Source organism: Panulirus ornatus, chromosome 3 (assembly GCF_036320965.1).
Source record: "Panulirus ornatus isolate Po-2019 chromosome 3, ASM3632096v1, whole genome shotgun sequence".
NCBI classification, from domain to species: domain Eukaryota; kingdom Metazoa; phylum Arthropoda; class Malacostraca; order Decapoda; family Palinuridae; genus Panulirus; species Panulirus ornatus.
Window position 1 is genome coordinate 53,005,806 of NC_092226.1, and position 16,126 is coordinate 53,021,931.

Genomic DNA, 16,126 nt, shown 5'->3' on the forward strand with positions numbered 1-16,126 from the left:
ATGGTGACAGGCCACTTGATTGACCATTATGATGCCTCCTCCTCCTCTCAAACATCTGTGCTATGGATTTCTTCTACTTTTATATTTCTTTTGTATAAATTTTCTGCCTGTAAGATTGAGGTGCACAAACATTTGAGGAGCCCAAAATAAACCCTTGGGAAGGAGACATTGACTTCATATTTGGATCAGTTTTTGAAATGGCTGCCTCTGTCTCAGTTATGAAATGAACAACCATTGTTACTGGTGTCACCCCTCACATTGTTTCTAAACACTACAGCTTGAAATTTTTCCATGTACCATAAATTGTATGTAGAGATACGAAGGACACCTGTAGAAGATCTGCATTCTTATTTAATATTTTTGGTTGCAGTATACTTTACAAGTTAATTGGTATTTTTGGTGTAAAACTTTTAGTAACCATCTTTGTGACAAAAGCACTATGCAACTTGCCATGCCTAAAAATACTCATGTTGGACTTCATATGCCTGGCAGCTCTGTTGCTTGATTTAAGAAGCACACAGCATTAGTAAACAGGGACTCAGCAGGTTGAGTTGTATGTTAGAGTAATCAACATTATGCTTTAGTTAATCGTGAGAACAGACTTTTTTTCATACAAATTCGTCATTTCCCATGTTAGTGAAAAGAAGACTGATCCTGGGAGGGAATATCCTCACTTGACCCCCTTCTTTGTTCCTTCTTTTGGAAAATTTAAAACAGGAGGAGAGGATTTCCAGTCCCCCGCTCCCTCCCCTTTTAGCCACCTTCTACAATACGCAGGGAATATGTGAGGAGTATTATTTCTCCCCTATCCCCTGGGATAAAGAACAGACTTAATATCTTTTATATATATTTTGAACTTTTGCCTCCAATGTGTAAGGAAAACTGTTGCAATTGCCTTACCAAAAGGCAAATTTTTATTTTCTTTTTCTCACTTTATCCTTCTCACCTTAGATTGCTTTTGATTGAGTTACCTTTTCCCTGTGCCGTGTCAGGCACTATAAAGAAAGTTTTTTGAGATCTTAGAACAGATAAGTAAGAAATAAGGGTTTGGTTTTCAGCATGCTCACAATTAGATGCATATTGATAAAGATTTTGTACTTTTTTTTTTTTTTACATGTTTTTTGAAGTTAAAGTGAGCAGTTGCTTGTGTAACTTGATCTAGACATGTCATTTTCTGCTTGATGGAGCTCTTAACTGTTATTTTATAGTAGTTTTAAGTTCAAAATGAATTATGTGTGTCTGCTTATGGGTTTGACTTTCCATCACTATGTTTATTTTCTACGTTTTTTTTATTGTAAGTGTTTTGTTTCATTTTTTCAGATATTGATTGTAAGATTTCATGCAGTTTTTGCTTTTATATTTGACTGGAGGGTTGTTCTTTTAAAAGAATCAAGGTAGTATGACTTTCTGTTGTATGTCTCTATTGATCATACTCAGAGCCTCCTCTAAGCTTATTCACTAGTATTCACATAGGGGAGAAGTATCTACTTGTTCATACCCAGCTAGGCAGTATGATTGGAGACCCTTGTTTTAAATGAAAAATTCCCTCGATGGCAGGGTTCTATCTGATATTCAGGCATGGTCAGCATAGCCAGAATTCATTCCCCCAGAAATTCCTGCAAAACAAGAATGTTGATGTAAATCTTTTGCCCTTGTCTTATTGTTAATTTGCTATTATTTATTTCAGGAAGGTTTATTCATTTTAACATATTATATAGAGTTTTTATGTTAGCCAAAAGTTTGTGGATTTAATCACACCTTGTACCAGTTTGTGATACTAATTTGGAATAATGCATGATGATGATAGTAATGATAGATTGTGCTGATTAAATTGATTGTATTATCTTGCCATCTAATTTTCAATTTTGTTCTTTTCAGTGGTAACGACGAAGTTGGGTATGTATTCAGAATGACAAGGATGGTGATGTGCGTTTGTTTTGGTAACCAGAGTATTTTTTAGGTAGTTAATTTTAGATACTTAAAAAGATTTCTTTGATAGCTGCTTGATACAGATGCTTTGTACTGTTCATAGCTTTTAGAACAGCATATGCCATATAATCATTTTAATGAAAATCAATGTAAGAAATTTTTAGTTTGTGTTAGTTTAAGGAACACACAGCAGTTGTTTAATGCTTTATGAATCTTTTGGTGGAGGTTCAATAACTGAAAAAAATTTAGTGTGCGGTCTTTTTAGATAACTTATTTTCATTTAAAGGATTAGCTGAAGGAACTTGATTTCTTTAGCATAAGGAGTGCACAATGATTTGTTTAACAGCACAGGCTATATTGGATGAGTTGTTCCAGTAATTAGAAATGCCATTATTAGTGAGTGAATGCAATTTCTTCCTATGCTCCTTAATTATCTATGTGCCAAGACACTTTAGCATTAATATAAGGATGTAGCAGTTACTGGGTAAATTTCCTCAGAAGAATTGCTGGGAAAGAAATATAATTTTTTTGTCAACTTTGACCCCAAAAAGTGGAAAAGAAAATGGTCGTCACATATTTATGAGCTACACCTGGGGTATTGGGAGATTTTTATATAAAGGAAAATTAAATGAAAATTGGCAGAAATATGTCCAGGTAATATATATTTTTTTTTTCCTGCTAAGATTAGCCAAAAATGATCAGATCACATTTTGTGCACATATTCTTGCACACAAAATTGCATTTTTTTGTCACATTTCTTGAACAGTGGCTGAAATATGGGCGCTGTATCATCAACGAACAACTGACTCACTTCCCAAGTTCTCTCATCCACAACAGACTGCATACTTGCCCCTCTCTCAAAAAATCTTGCATTCACCTCCCAGACAACCCCATCAATAAACAAATTAAACAACCATGGAGACATCATGCACCCGTGCCGCAAACCAACATATACTGAGAACCAATCACTTTCCTCTCTTCCTGCTCGTACACATGCCCTACATCCTTGATAAAAACTTTTCACTGCTTCTAACAACTTGCCTCCTACGCCATGTATTCTTAATATCCCTTCTCCAGATCCATAAATGCTACATACAAATCCATTTGCCTTTCTAAGTATTTCTCACATACATTCTTTAAAGCAAACACCTGATCCACACATCCTCTACCACTTCTAAAACCACACTGCTCTTCCCCAATCTGATGCTCTGTACATTCCTTCACCCTCTCAATCAATACCCTCCCATATAATTTCCCAGGAATTTTCTCCAAACTTAAACCTCTGTAATTTGAGCACTCGCTTTTATCCCCTTTGCCTTTGTACAATGGCACTATGCAACCATTCTGCCAATCCTCAAGGCACCTCACCATGAGTCATACATACATCAAATAACCTGCAACCAGTCAACAATACAGTCACCCCATTTTAATATATTCCACTGCAGTACCATCCAAATCCGCTGCCTTGCCGGCTTTCATCTTCCGCAAAGGTTTTACTACCTCTTCTCTTACCAAATCATTCTCCCTAACCCTCTCACTTTGCACACCACCTTGACCAAAACACTCTATCATCACATTCAACAACCTTCAAAATACTCACCCCATCTCCTCACATCACCACTACTTATCACCTCCCCATTAGCCCCCTTCACTGATGTTCCCATTTGTTGCCTTGTCTTACGCACTTTATTTAACTCCTTCCAAAACATCTTTTTATTCTTCCTAAAATTCAATGATACTCTCTCACCCCAACTCTCATTTGCCCTCTTTTTCACCTCTTGCACCTTTCTCTTGACCTCCTGCCTCTTTCTTTTATACATCTCCCACTCATTTGCATTATTTCCCTGCAAGAATTGCCCAAATGCCTCTCTCTCCTCTTTCACTAATAATCTTACTTCTTCATCCCACCACTCACTACCCTTTCTAATCTGCCCACTTCCCACGCTTCTCATGTCACAAGCATCTTTTGCACAAGCCATGACTGCTTCCCTAAATACATTCCATTCCTCCCCCACTCCCCTTATGTCCTTTGTTTTCATCTTTTTCCATTCTGTACTCATTCCCTCCTGGTACTTCCTCACACAAGTCTCCTTCCCAAGCTCACTTACTCTCACCACTCTCTTCACCCCAACATTCTCTCTTCTTTTCTTAAAACCTCTACAAATCTTCACTTTCGCCTCCACAAGATAATGATCAGACATCCCTCCAGTTGCACCTCTCATCACGTTAACATCCAAAAGTCTCTCATGTGCCTATCAATTATCACGTAATCCAATGATGCTCTCTGGCCATCTCTCCTACTTACATTCGTATACTTATGTATCTCTCCCTTTTTAAACCAGGTATTCCCAGTCACCAGTCCTTTTTCAGCACATAAATCTACAAGCTCTTCATCATTTCCATTTACAACACTGAACACCCCATGTACACCAATTGTTCCCTCGACTGCCACATTACTCACCTTTGCATTCAAATCACCCATCACTATAATCTGGTCTCGTGCATCAAAACTACCAACAGACTCACTCAGCTGCTCCCAAAACACTTGCCTCTCATGATCTTTTGTCTCATGCCCAGGTGCATGTGCACCAATAATCACTCATCTCTCTCCATCCACTTTCAGTTTTACCCATATCAATATAGAGTTTACTTACTCTATTACATACTCCCACCACTCCTGTTTCAGGAGTAGTGCTTGTCCTCTCACTAACCCCTGAGTTTACTCTCTCAAGACATTCCCAAACCACTCTTCCCCTTTCTCTTTAAGCTTCGTTTCACTCAGAGTCAAAACATCCAGGTTCCTGTTCTCAACTACTACCTGTCTCTCCTTTTTTCTCATCTTGGTTACATCCACACACATTTAGACACCCCATCTGAGCCTTCGAGGAGGATGAGCACCTGCGTGACTCCTCCTCCTGTTTCCTCTTTTAGAAAGTTAAAATACAAGGAGGGGAGGGTTTCTAGCCCTCCCCCCCCCCTCCCGTCCCCATTAGTTGCCTTCTTCTACATGTGAGGAATGCATGGGAAGTATTCTTTCTCCCCTATACTTTTAACCCAGGAAGATCCTTTAACGATATAAGTAAAAGAAAATGAAAAAAATGGAGAGCATATTGAACCAAGAGGTTTCATGTTACTGTGCATCAAAAGGAAGGAATGTTGCAAAACTCTTCATCATTGGGAAGTAGGAAAAAGAAATGGTAAATAGTCCCTAAAATGTCCATAGGGAGGGAGGCATAGCTTAAATTTTGCTTGTAATCATCTTTTAAGAGACTAGGCTTTAAATGATATTTATGAAGTTGATTTGTTTTATAGTTTAAGGAACTGATATTTTTTAATTGATACAATTTCAGGAATTAGACGTGAATAAATAAAAGAACTTTAAAAGAGTTTTATAGAGCATAAGGAAAGTCTAGATTACTTGTCATTCGTCCTGAGGAATACAAAGATTGAGTCCATAGTTGATAAACTATCTTTAATTAAATATTATGCTAATAGTTTAAGGAACACTCTGAATTGGATGGAAATAAGTAAAAGAACTTGAAAAAAATATGGTGCATAAGGAATGTTCATACTGCTCATCAGTAGCTTAACAAAAACATGGTGCATAAGGAATATTCATACTACTCATCAGTAGCTTGACAAAAGTACGGTGCATAAGGAATATTCATATTACTAATCAGTAGCTTAACTCTTTCGCTGTGCTGAGCCAAATTTTTGCCTGGATGTAGTACATTGCACATTGTAAAATTTTTGGCTTTCGACTCCTGCAAACTCATTTCAGTTCCCAGCTGACAGATGTCATGAGCAACCTATCATTATCATAGTTATGAAAGATGTCATGGATCAGTCATCCATAAATCAAAGAAAGTTTAACTTTCATATGATGGGAAAATAGATTTATGCAGCATCAATTATTTTTAGAGCAAAAGAAACAAATTTTCTTTTTATGAAAATATGATTACATTATCATAAGCATAATCTGTGCAAATGATACATTTGGGATGTATGAAATCATGCCTGTTAAAATACAGTGTAGTTTGTTATTTTTTGGGTGTGTGTGTGTATAGTTTGTTAGTTTTTAGGTGTGTGTAAAAAGGAGTCATTGAAAAACGAAGTTATCACTTTTTTTTTTTTTTTTTTTTTTTTTTTTTTTACTTTGTCGCTGTCTCCCGCGTTTGCGAGGTAGCGCAAGGAAACAGACGAAAGAAATGGCCCAACCCCCCCCCATACACATGTACATACGTCCACACACGCAAATATACATACCTACACAGCTTTCCATGGTTTACCCCAGACGCTTCACATGCCTTGATTCAATCCACTGACAGCACGTCAACCCCTGTATACCACATCGCTCCAATTCACTCTATTCCTTGCCCTCCTTTCACCCTCCTGCATGTTCAGGCCCCGATCACACAAAATCTTTTTCACTCCATCTTTCCACCTCCAATTTGGTCTCCCTCTTCTCCTCGTTCCCTCCACCTCCGACACATATATCCTCTTGGTCAATCTTTCCTCACTCATTCTCTCCATGTGCCCAAACCATTTCAAAACACCCTCTTCTGCTCTCTCAACCACGCTCTTTTTATTTCCACACATCTCTCTTACCCTTACGTTACTCACTCACTCAAACCACCTCACACCACACATTGTCCTCAAACATCTCATTTCCAGCACATCCATCCTCCTGCGCACATCTCTATCCATAGCCCACGCCTCGCAACCATACAACATTGTTGGAACCACTATTCCTTCAAACATACCCATTTTTGCTTTCCGAGATAATGTTCTCGACTTCCACACATTTTTCAAGGCTCCCAAAATTTTCGCCCCCTCCCCCACCCTATGATCCACTTCCGCTTCCATGGTTCCATCCGCTGACAGATCCACTCCCAGATATCTAAAACACTTCACTTCCTCCAGTTTTTCTCCATTCAAACTCACCTCCCAATTGACTTGACCCTCACCCCTACTGTACCTAATAACCTTGCTCTTATTCACATTTACTCTTAACTTTCTTCTTCCACACACTTTACCAAACTCAGTCACCAGCTTCTGCAGTTTCTCACATGAATCAGCCACCAGCGCTGTATCATCAGCGAACAACAACTGACTCACTTCCCAAGCTCTCTCATCCCCAACAGACTTCATACTTGCCCCTCTTTCCAGGACTCTTGCATTTACCTCCCTAACAACCCCATCCATAAACAAATTAAACAACCATGGAGACATCACACACCCCTGCCGCAAACCTACATTCACTGAGAACCAATCACTTTCCTCTCTTCCTACACGTACACATGCCTTACATCCTCGATAAAAACTTTTCACTGCTTCTAACAACTTGCCTCCCACACCATATATTCTTAATACCTTCCACAGAGCATCTCTATCAACTCTATCATATGCCTTCTCCAGATCCATAAATGCTACATACAAATCCATTTGCTTTTCTAAGTATTTCTCACATACATTCTTCAAAGCAAACACCTGATCCACACATCCTCTACCACTTCTGAAACCGCACTGCTCTTCCCCAATCTGATGCTCTGTACATGCCTTCACCCTCTCAATCAATATACTTACATATCACATACTTACATATATACATAGGATCTTTGCTGCCAGCCAGGGCACTTCATACACTGCCATACACTCCCCCACATCAATAGAAAAGCCCAGTACTCTTTTCTTATATGATATGTGGTAAAGATATTCTGTAAGTGATATTTTTCTCTATGTGGGGGCAATCAAGTTTTCTGAAAGTTTGTACACTGGAAGGGATAAGGTACACTGAAGTTTTATTCAAGCTCAAGAAACAGAATGATAACTCAGAGAACACTGAATTAATCAGTATTAATTACATGAGGTTATTGAATTGAATATAGATAGCCAGAAGAACTCTTGGATCTCAAAAATGATTGAAACATTGAATTACAGTATGCTGGCTGAACCAGTGATTACATTGATGTTTGCATTTGGCTTGTGGGTTGAATATTTATGTTAACAGTCAAATAGACTTGAAAACTACATGAATATGAGATAAGACATTTTAATCTTAATGTATTAAAATATTGGCCATTTGCCATAATTAATGTCGAAGAGTTACATGATTACTTGGTGCTAGTCGAGATGAAAATGGATGAACTTTAGTTCTTTTTACTTTACTTTCTCTCCTGACAATTAACTGTGGTCATTTTGTGATGTGACTTCCTGACAATGGCTGCTTATGGCTATACTTGAAAACTACATGAATGTGAAATAGGTGTTAATGATCTTAACATTTTGATTTAAGAGCCTTTAGCCATTATTTTGACTTTTCACCTTTATGTGTTGTTGGCTGTATTTAAAGGAATAATTTATTTTGAGCATAATGTGTCCTGAAATATTAAGGAATATTTTACCTTATTTTGCCTCATTTTGTACTCTTACAACATACTGTAGTCTTTGTACCACTTGTGCTGCACCTTGTTCTTATATAAAAAGGCATTTTTTGATTTTCGTTTCTGCCAGTGCATATATGGATGAAAATCTTTAAGTATAATAGTCTTTAATACATGTAGTGGTATCCTACCCATTGTTACCAGATTACAGTGTAAATTTTTTCCAAAGTGCTAAGTTGCGAAGACGTAGTCAGTTGTGTGGCTGTGACTGGGAAATTATACTGAGTACTAAAACAGAGGAAGAGTGGTAAACATCATGACTTAGGTACTCCAAATATGCAGTAGATGTACACCAGGGAAAAGAAGCACTAAAGGTTTACGGTAGAAAGAGGATGGCAAGTACTTACAGGAGACAGAAAGAACTGCAGGTTTTTAGTCTAAAAAAAGCTGCAGTTCATCCAGCAAAGGAAAGAAAACCGATCAGATTTAAGTAATGGACATAGACCATAAACTCAATTTGTGAAATGAAACGGTAAGTTGAAGAGGAAAGAACCGTTGATGAAGCAAGAAACTTAGAATACTTATATGCAAAACATAGATCAAGGACCACAAACCTTCATTAATTCTCTAAAAACAGAAGAGGGTACTTCTATAGAGGACTGTCATCAGATAAGCGAGATACTAAAATGATAATTTGAAATGGTATTCTTAGTCAAAACCAATTTAAAGATGAGCTGTTTAACTGAAATTTAATAGACTGTATGAACAGTAATCTTCTTATGTAACATTCAGAGAATATCACCACCTCTTTATAAGAGGTGATGAGATGGACTAGGGTGTATTCCCGTGCTTCCCATGCAGTCTGTTCCAGGACCAGACTTTTGCAACTTACCCTTGTTAAAGAAGTAAATAAAAAAAAATTAGCATGAGCAGTTAATGTACTCTGGAGAAATTCCAGATTTTGGCATCATGGGCAAGTTCAAAACCAACTCACATGATCACACTCCACGTAGGTGGTAGCTTTGTATTACCAAAAGAACTTTTGACTGATAACCCTGAATTGCACGTCATTAAACTCTTGGAGATAGTCCAAAGAGGTAAACTAACCAAATTTATGGAATTGAGCATTCTCCATAACCCAGGACAAAAAGGCTTAAAGGCAGGAAGATCTTGCTTCTCGCAGTTGCTTTACCACTATGATATGATTGTTGAGGCTCAGGAGAAGAAATTATTGATGTGATTTACACTGGCATTGTAAAAGCATTTGGTAGACCTGACCTTGGCTTCATAGCACATGAAATGTAGTTGGAAATAATTGCAAAGTGGGAGAGGGATATATAACTTAACTGATAGATAACAGCAAATAGTTGTTAACTGTGCTATTTCATATGCCTCATAGTAAAATGCTCAGTCTCCTAAGGCACTGTACTTGCATCCCTCGTGTCCCTCATTAGTTTATTGTCCCTTGCAGATGACATAAGTATGAAAATCTCTTCAGTAGAGGATGCTGAAGTGCTGCAAAGGTATGAGAAAGAGCCACTGAGAACATGCTTTTCAGAGGGATAGATTTGAATTCCTCCTATGGGGAAAATGAAGAAATCGAAAATTATCAGAAATCCCAGTGGTCGGGTACAGGTAGACCACCAGATTTCCGGCAGCTCATGGTTTGGCACCTCCTTTAGTCCAGACAAAATTACGTAAGGTAACTTGAAATTACCGTAGCCACCAGACCAGTTTACTTGGGGGCCACGGACGGCGTTGTGTGTAGGGCGTGCTTATTTACATTCTTTACACTGCACTTGGTGGTGATACCACAATTCTCTGAGATTCTTATTTTGCTTATATTTAACCCTAGCTATGGCTTCTAAGACATATGAGAGTGTCAGTTGTGGTGTCAAACGTAAACACCAGTCCAGATTGATCCAAGATAAAGTAGAACTTTTGAAAAAATGGACCGTGGCGTTTCAGCGCTTTGAGCTGTGTGACATCAACAGTATTGGTTCATCAACTGTTTATGATGTAAAGAAGCAAAGGGAGAAAATATTGAAATTCTATCCAGACAGTGATTCCAAGAAGCAAATGATGATCAGAAAAACCATGAAAGGTGGTAAGAGTACTGAGCACAATTGAGTGATGATGGAATGGTTTCGACAGCATCAGAGTGATGGAGTGGGTTTGTCAGGTAGCATGATAATGGACCAGGCTAAGTTGTTCCATAAAGAACTTCAGTTACAACATGAGTGTGACTATAGTGAAGGATGGCTTCAGAGACTTTGATTCAAAAAACATCATGGAATTTCCATGAATAAAGTGTGAGGAGAAAAGCAGTCTGGAAACCACGAAGGAGCTGCCGAGTATGTGGACAAAGTTGCAGACCTCATAGCTGACGAGCACCTCAGTCCTGAGCAGGTGTATAATGCATATGAAACTGCATTATTCTGGTGAAAACACTAACAACAGAAGACGAATCTAAGACCCCACAGGATTCAAATGGGCATATCAAGAGGAAATAGCGCCTATGGCAAGCACTGAAATTGCCCGTCCAAATGAATGACACCAGTATTTTTTTTTATTTTCATTACCTCCCCCAAGGAGATTATGTTTTTACTGGCATTTGTTTGTTTGTCTGTGAGCAACTTTCAACAAAATTTTTGAACAGATTTTAATGAAATTTTCAGGGAGAGTCAGAAATGACACAAGGACCAATTGATTAGGTTTTGGGAGTGATCCGAATCATTGTTTGAATCATAGAATGCTTACAAAGTGGAAATTACTGTCACTGTGACTAGGTTGTTATGTTACCTGGCCGTCATACAGATAGCCTGGTTTTGATTCCTAGGGTGCCTTGTTGTAAATAGTCTTCATGTAGTGCTTGTTTTTGAATATGTGGTGATGGAGGATACAAGAGGGGGATCATACAGGTACAGGAACCAATGAGGAAGTAGTTATGGCAGCCATGTGGAATTCATTAAGTTATTTGCCGGAGTGGGAGCTCTGAGGTAAGATTATGGATTAGGTCTTTAGGGGGTTTTCAATGTTTACAGAGGTGTCAGAAAGGGTATCATTAAAGGAGAAAGATCAAAATTGAGAGAGAATGGTTTGAGAACTGTCTTAAAGTATGAGAGCTGTGGGATGTACTAAGGAGGAGATATAAAAGACACTGCAGCCAGCCATCATTATAAAGATACTGGATGGGAAGGAATGAGTACGAAGTAAGGAGGTAGGAGCAGTACAAAAAATTGGAAAAAACAAAGGACACATCAGAACTTTTCCATTCCATAATGTTATCAGGAGCAAATTCTTTAGTTAAAGTGCAGCTAAGGAACATGGAGGGAAGATTTTTTTTAGTTGAGAAAATGCATTAGTAGTTGAGTGATAAATTCAGAAGTGCTTTCATTGGAGAGGACAAAAATGCACCAGCTTTACCAAGATGGGCAGAAGATAGTCTTACAATTTATAGTAATTGATAGAAGATAGATAATCAGGCTTTTAAAACAACTTTACCCATATAGGGCCCATGGTCATGATCAAGTATCCCCATACATACCAAAAATATGCAGAGGCATGTGCCAGATTGCTAGAAATGCTCAGCAAGTCATATGGGGAAGCGGTAGTTCCAAAGAAAGGTGACTGGAAAACTGTGCTGAAGTACAGGTCAATCTCTCCAACAAGTTTGGTGAGCAAAACATTGGGAAAGTATATCTGAAAGCAGATAAATGACTGCATGCAAGGAGGTTCTTTCAAACTGGGAGGAAACATGGTTTAATGAAAGACGGTTATCCATTGTAAGTCGAGTAGACTTCTATGACAGGATGAGATCTGTCTTATTCTTGAACATACGGAAAGCCTTTGACACTAATCCCCACGGGAGGTTGATAAAGAAATTCTATCTTTATAGGCAGGAAAAGGGGTTGTCTCCTCCTCTGGTTTGAAGACTACCTTACTGGAGTGGAACAAAGAACACAAGTAAGAGATGCATCCCGAAAGTGGGCCAGGGTTTACAAGGGTACCACCTGCTATTCTTTGTGTATGTTAACAACTTGCCTGATCTAAACATGTTGATGGCAGTACCGGGGTCTTGAGAGAAGTAATGATAATTGCATCACTGTACAGGAGGATCAGGACTTCCTCCACAGTTGATCATAAAAATGGTTGAGATTAATTAAAAGTAAGTGGAAGATATTGGGTGTAAGACAGAGTGAAAGAAGCCTTTGGTATGATTATTATGTAGTGGGAAACAAACAACAGGAATCTGCTTTTGAAAGAGGTTTAAGGGTTCACTCTGTCTACACATTTTGGAATTATAGATTAGGGAAACTGGCCGCCTGTTATAAATAAGGGAACCTGGCTTCTGGCAAATATAACAATCTTGTCCAAGCATATGGACAAGGACATTTTTGGGAAATCATTCATTTTATATACAAAAACTGGTTTATATACAAAAACTGGTTTATATACAAAACTGGTTTATGCCTTGCAAGTTTGGTCACCAAAATAAAGAAGCACAAAGATCTGATGGAGAGAGTACAGAGAAGAATAACGTAGATGGTACCTGAATTCAGGTAATTGTGCTGTAATGAGAAGCTGAGGGCTGCAAAGCTGTCCAGTATTAGGGCTAGGAAAGAGATGGTGAACCTGATATCATCCTTCAGGTTTCTAAATAAGCTGAATGGATGATATTGATAGGGAAGTTATTTAAGAGAAGCAGTACCAGATTAACCAGAGACCATGGCAAAAAGTTGGTTAGAAAATAGTATTGGTTTAGTATCATAGTGCTTAATGGTCGAAATAGACTTACCAATGAGCCAGTTAATGATGGAAGTTTGCAAAGATTTAAAAGGCTAGTTGATGCCATATAAAACTCATAAGATGGGGCCACATAAGTGTAAATCTCATCACACTGCTCTGATAGGTAATTACAAAATGCACAGTGGATATTAGGACTACTGTAGCAAAGTAGACCTCTGTGGTATAATGGTTAGTGTTGCTGGCTGTGGTGCATTCACGGGTGCCTGGGGTTATGGGCATAGGTTTGAATCCTTGATGCATGAGTCTGTCCACAGTCAAACCAAGTGTTCAACCACTTATAGGGGTTGGTCATTAAGATGGGTACCTGGCTTAAGCAAGGGCATTCATTTACCATGCTGTCTCGGAAAAAAAACAAAAAAAAACTGGCCGTGGCTAGTTACTGCTGTTAGAGATATGCTGAGAATTTTCATGATCATGATCTGAACTAGTAGGTTGGTAACAAAGGAAAGGTGTCCTGTGCATTAACTATTTAACAGTTTGTATTATAACAACCTTGTCTGGGGCAGTTTGAGTGAATATAGTTCTTTGGGCTGTGATAGGGGAAGATACTGATGTTGGTAGGAAAGAATACAATATGCTCTTGGTTAACAGTTATGCAGAGAGCAGATGTGAGCTTAGCCAACAAACATGAAAAAAAATGGAAGCCCACCATAATAGACATCAAAACATCTGATAATAGGCCAGACGGTCACTGTTGACTAGTGCTGAGATTGTTAGAAATCCTACTGTCAGAAACAGTTTTGTATTCCTGAGTGAGTAGACATTTTAGAGGGAGAGAATTGACGTATGAGAACTAAAAATCAAGAACAAGATGATTAGAACAGGTAATTGATAAGTAACATACAAAGTAAGAGAGGGACCAAATTGTCAAGACAAGAATTATTTCTGGCAATCGTTTCAGATGTTTACGAAGAAAAAGACCTGCAATGGAGTGCAAAAATTAATTGTATACTTGATCAACCAACAAATATTTCTTTCTTCTGCAAATGTAAACTCAAAGTGAAACCAATGAGAATTTTATTCTTAAGAATACTGTATCTTTTGGGCTTGGCCGATGAATAATTTACTCCATTCATGTTTAAACATGTTTGGGAACTCTCCCATAGCCATTAGAAAAAATTTATTGCTCACACTGCAACAAATGGGAAAACAGACCTCACTATCACCACAAATGCAGCTACAGAAATGGACAATGCTGCATTGGAAAAATGATCTGGAAAGCAGGATAGACATACACTCAACTATGGAAAGGTAGATAAGAAAATGTGGGAAATGTCATGACTCAACAATGGAAAGGGAGATAAGAATCTGTAGGAAATGTTACTAAGGTAGGTGTCCAGGTGGGCACAATACACACTGACTCGTATATGGAATGAGAGAGTTAGTACACGATGGGAGGTGAGATTGTAAGTGGAGGCCAGGAAGCCATCAGGCTTAGATAGAATGAATGATCATCTAGGATATGGAAAGAAAGAAATTACTGCAAAAAGAGCCTTAGAAGTGCAGGTCAGAAGCCACTACAAGTTTAGTCATGGATACTGAGAGATTACCAGGGCAAAACAGACGCAGAACATTGAAATTGCCCCGTGTCCTAAGTCTATAGTTACTGTGGAAAGAGAATTTGCATGATTAGTAAGGCTGTTACCATCATAGGGAGAATGTTGATTTCAGTGCTAGAAAACGTCGAGGTAAATTGTACTTAAGTGACAGATGCAGATTTTATCACCCAGAAATATGCAAGTCATTGTTTGAGATGAGTTGTTTCGTGAACCAGTTCTGCAAGGAACAATATATGGCAGGAACACTGAAGCATATACGAGACAATCACATTGCGTGGCGTACATGCCATTTTCAGATTTTGACATGGGATCAAATAGAGGAATAGAACATCTTAAAGAAGAGACATTTTCTTTGTAGAATATGATAGAGAACTGAAAGCAACCTGCCAGGCTCAATAGATCTGGGCATAAGGAAAAAAAACAACAACAAAAAAAAACCCAGACCATCTCTGACACAAGATGTAGAACATCCTACACATATTTCTAGATACAGGAACTTAATCACACAAAGCAAATTATATCTCTTATACCAATGGCTTGGTGATAGTCAGTGGTGTATTTTCAGCCTTCACATAAGTGAACATGAAAGATTGTAGGAATAGTAAGGTCTGGATTGGAAATTACAACTTGTACAGATGTGACTTACTGGTAGAACGTGTAAGATTTGATGGGTGTAAGATTTGATGGGTATGTTAAAGATTTCTTTATTGCAGCTGAGCTCTTGAACTCAAATGATTTATTAAAAGTTATGATTATCAAATCTGAAAATTAGAACTTGGTCATTGCATGAATCTATTAGCTTCCTGATGCAAAGCTACACACATTATGGAACATGATTTATACGGAATCCTGCCTTAAGCTCCTTGGAGACCCAGTCTCAAATGTCGTCTCCCAACAGGACTTCTCACCCGAGATAGAAAGAAATGTAGGAAACAACATTTAGCAGAACACTTCTCCAGAAGCAGATTGGAAGCACATTCCAGCTGAATTCTTTGGTGCTAAAATGCTTCTACCCCAGTAATTACCAGTATCACTTACTAACATGAATAAACTTACCTTTTCACTGTAAATGGTGTAGCAGTTAGTGTTCCTGACCGTGAAGCATTCACGGGCCACCCAGGGTTGAGCGCATAGGTTTGGATCCTGGATGTGGCATTCAGTCCACAGTCAACCCTGCTGCTCATACACCCCTAGAGGTTGGTCGATGAAATGGGTATCTGGCTCAGGCTAATATATATATATATATATATATATATATATATATATATATATATATATATATAATATATTTTTATTTTTTTATTTTTTTGCTTTGTCGCTGTCTCCCGCGTTTGCGAGGTAGCGGCAAGGAAACAGACGAAAGAAATGGCCCAACCCACCCCCATACACATGTATATACATACACGTCCACACACTCAAATATACATACCTATACATCTCAATGTA

The 16,126-nt window shown here is 38.3% G+C and overlaps 1 protein-coding gene across 8 annotated transcripts in view; it reads left to right on the top strand.

The window, feature by feature from the left end:
- Nucleotides 1-1,869: 1,869 nt before the first annotated feature.
- Nucleotides 1,870-16,126, top strand: part of heph (polypyrimidine tract-binding protein 1 heph) — a 503,533-nt gene continuing 489,276 nt past the window's right edge. For all 8 annotated transcript variants that reach the window (XM_071687661.1, XM_071687698.1, XM_071687719.1 and 5 more), the window contains exon 1: nucleotides 1,870-1,896. The gene's annotated coding sequence lies outside the window, so the exon portion shown is untranslated. The remainder of the gene's footprint in view (nucleotides 1,897-16,126) is intronic.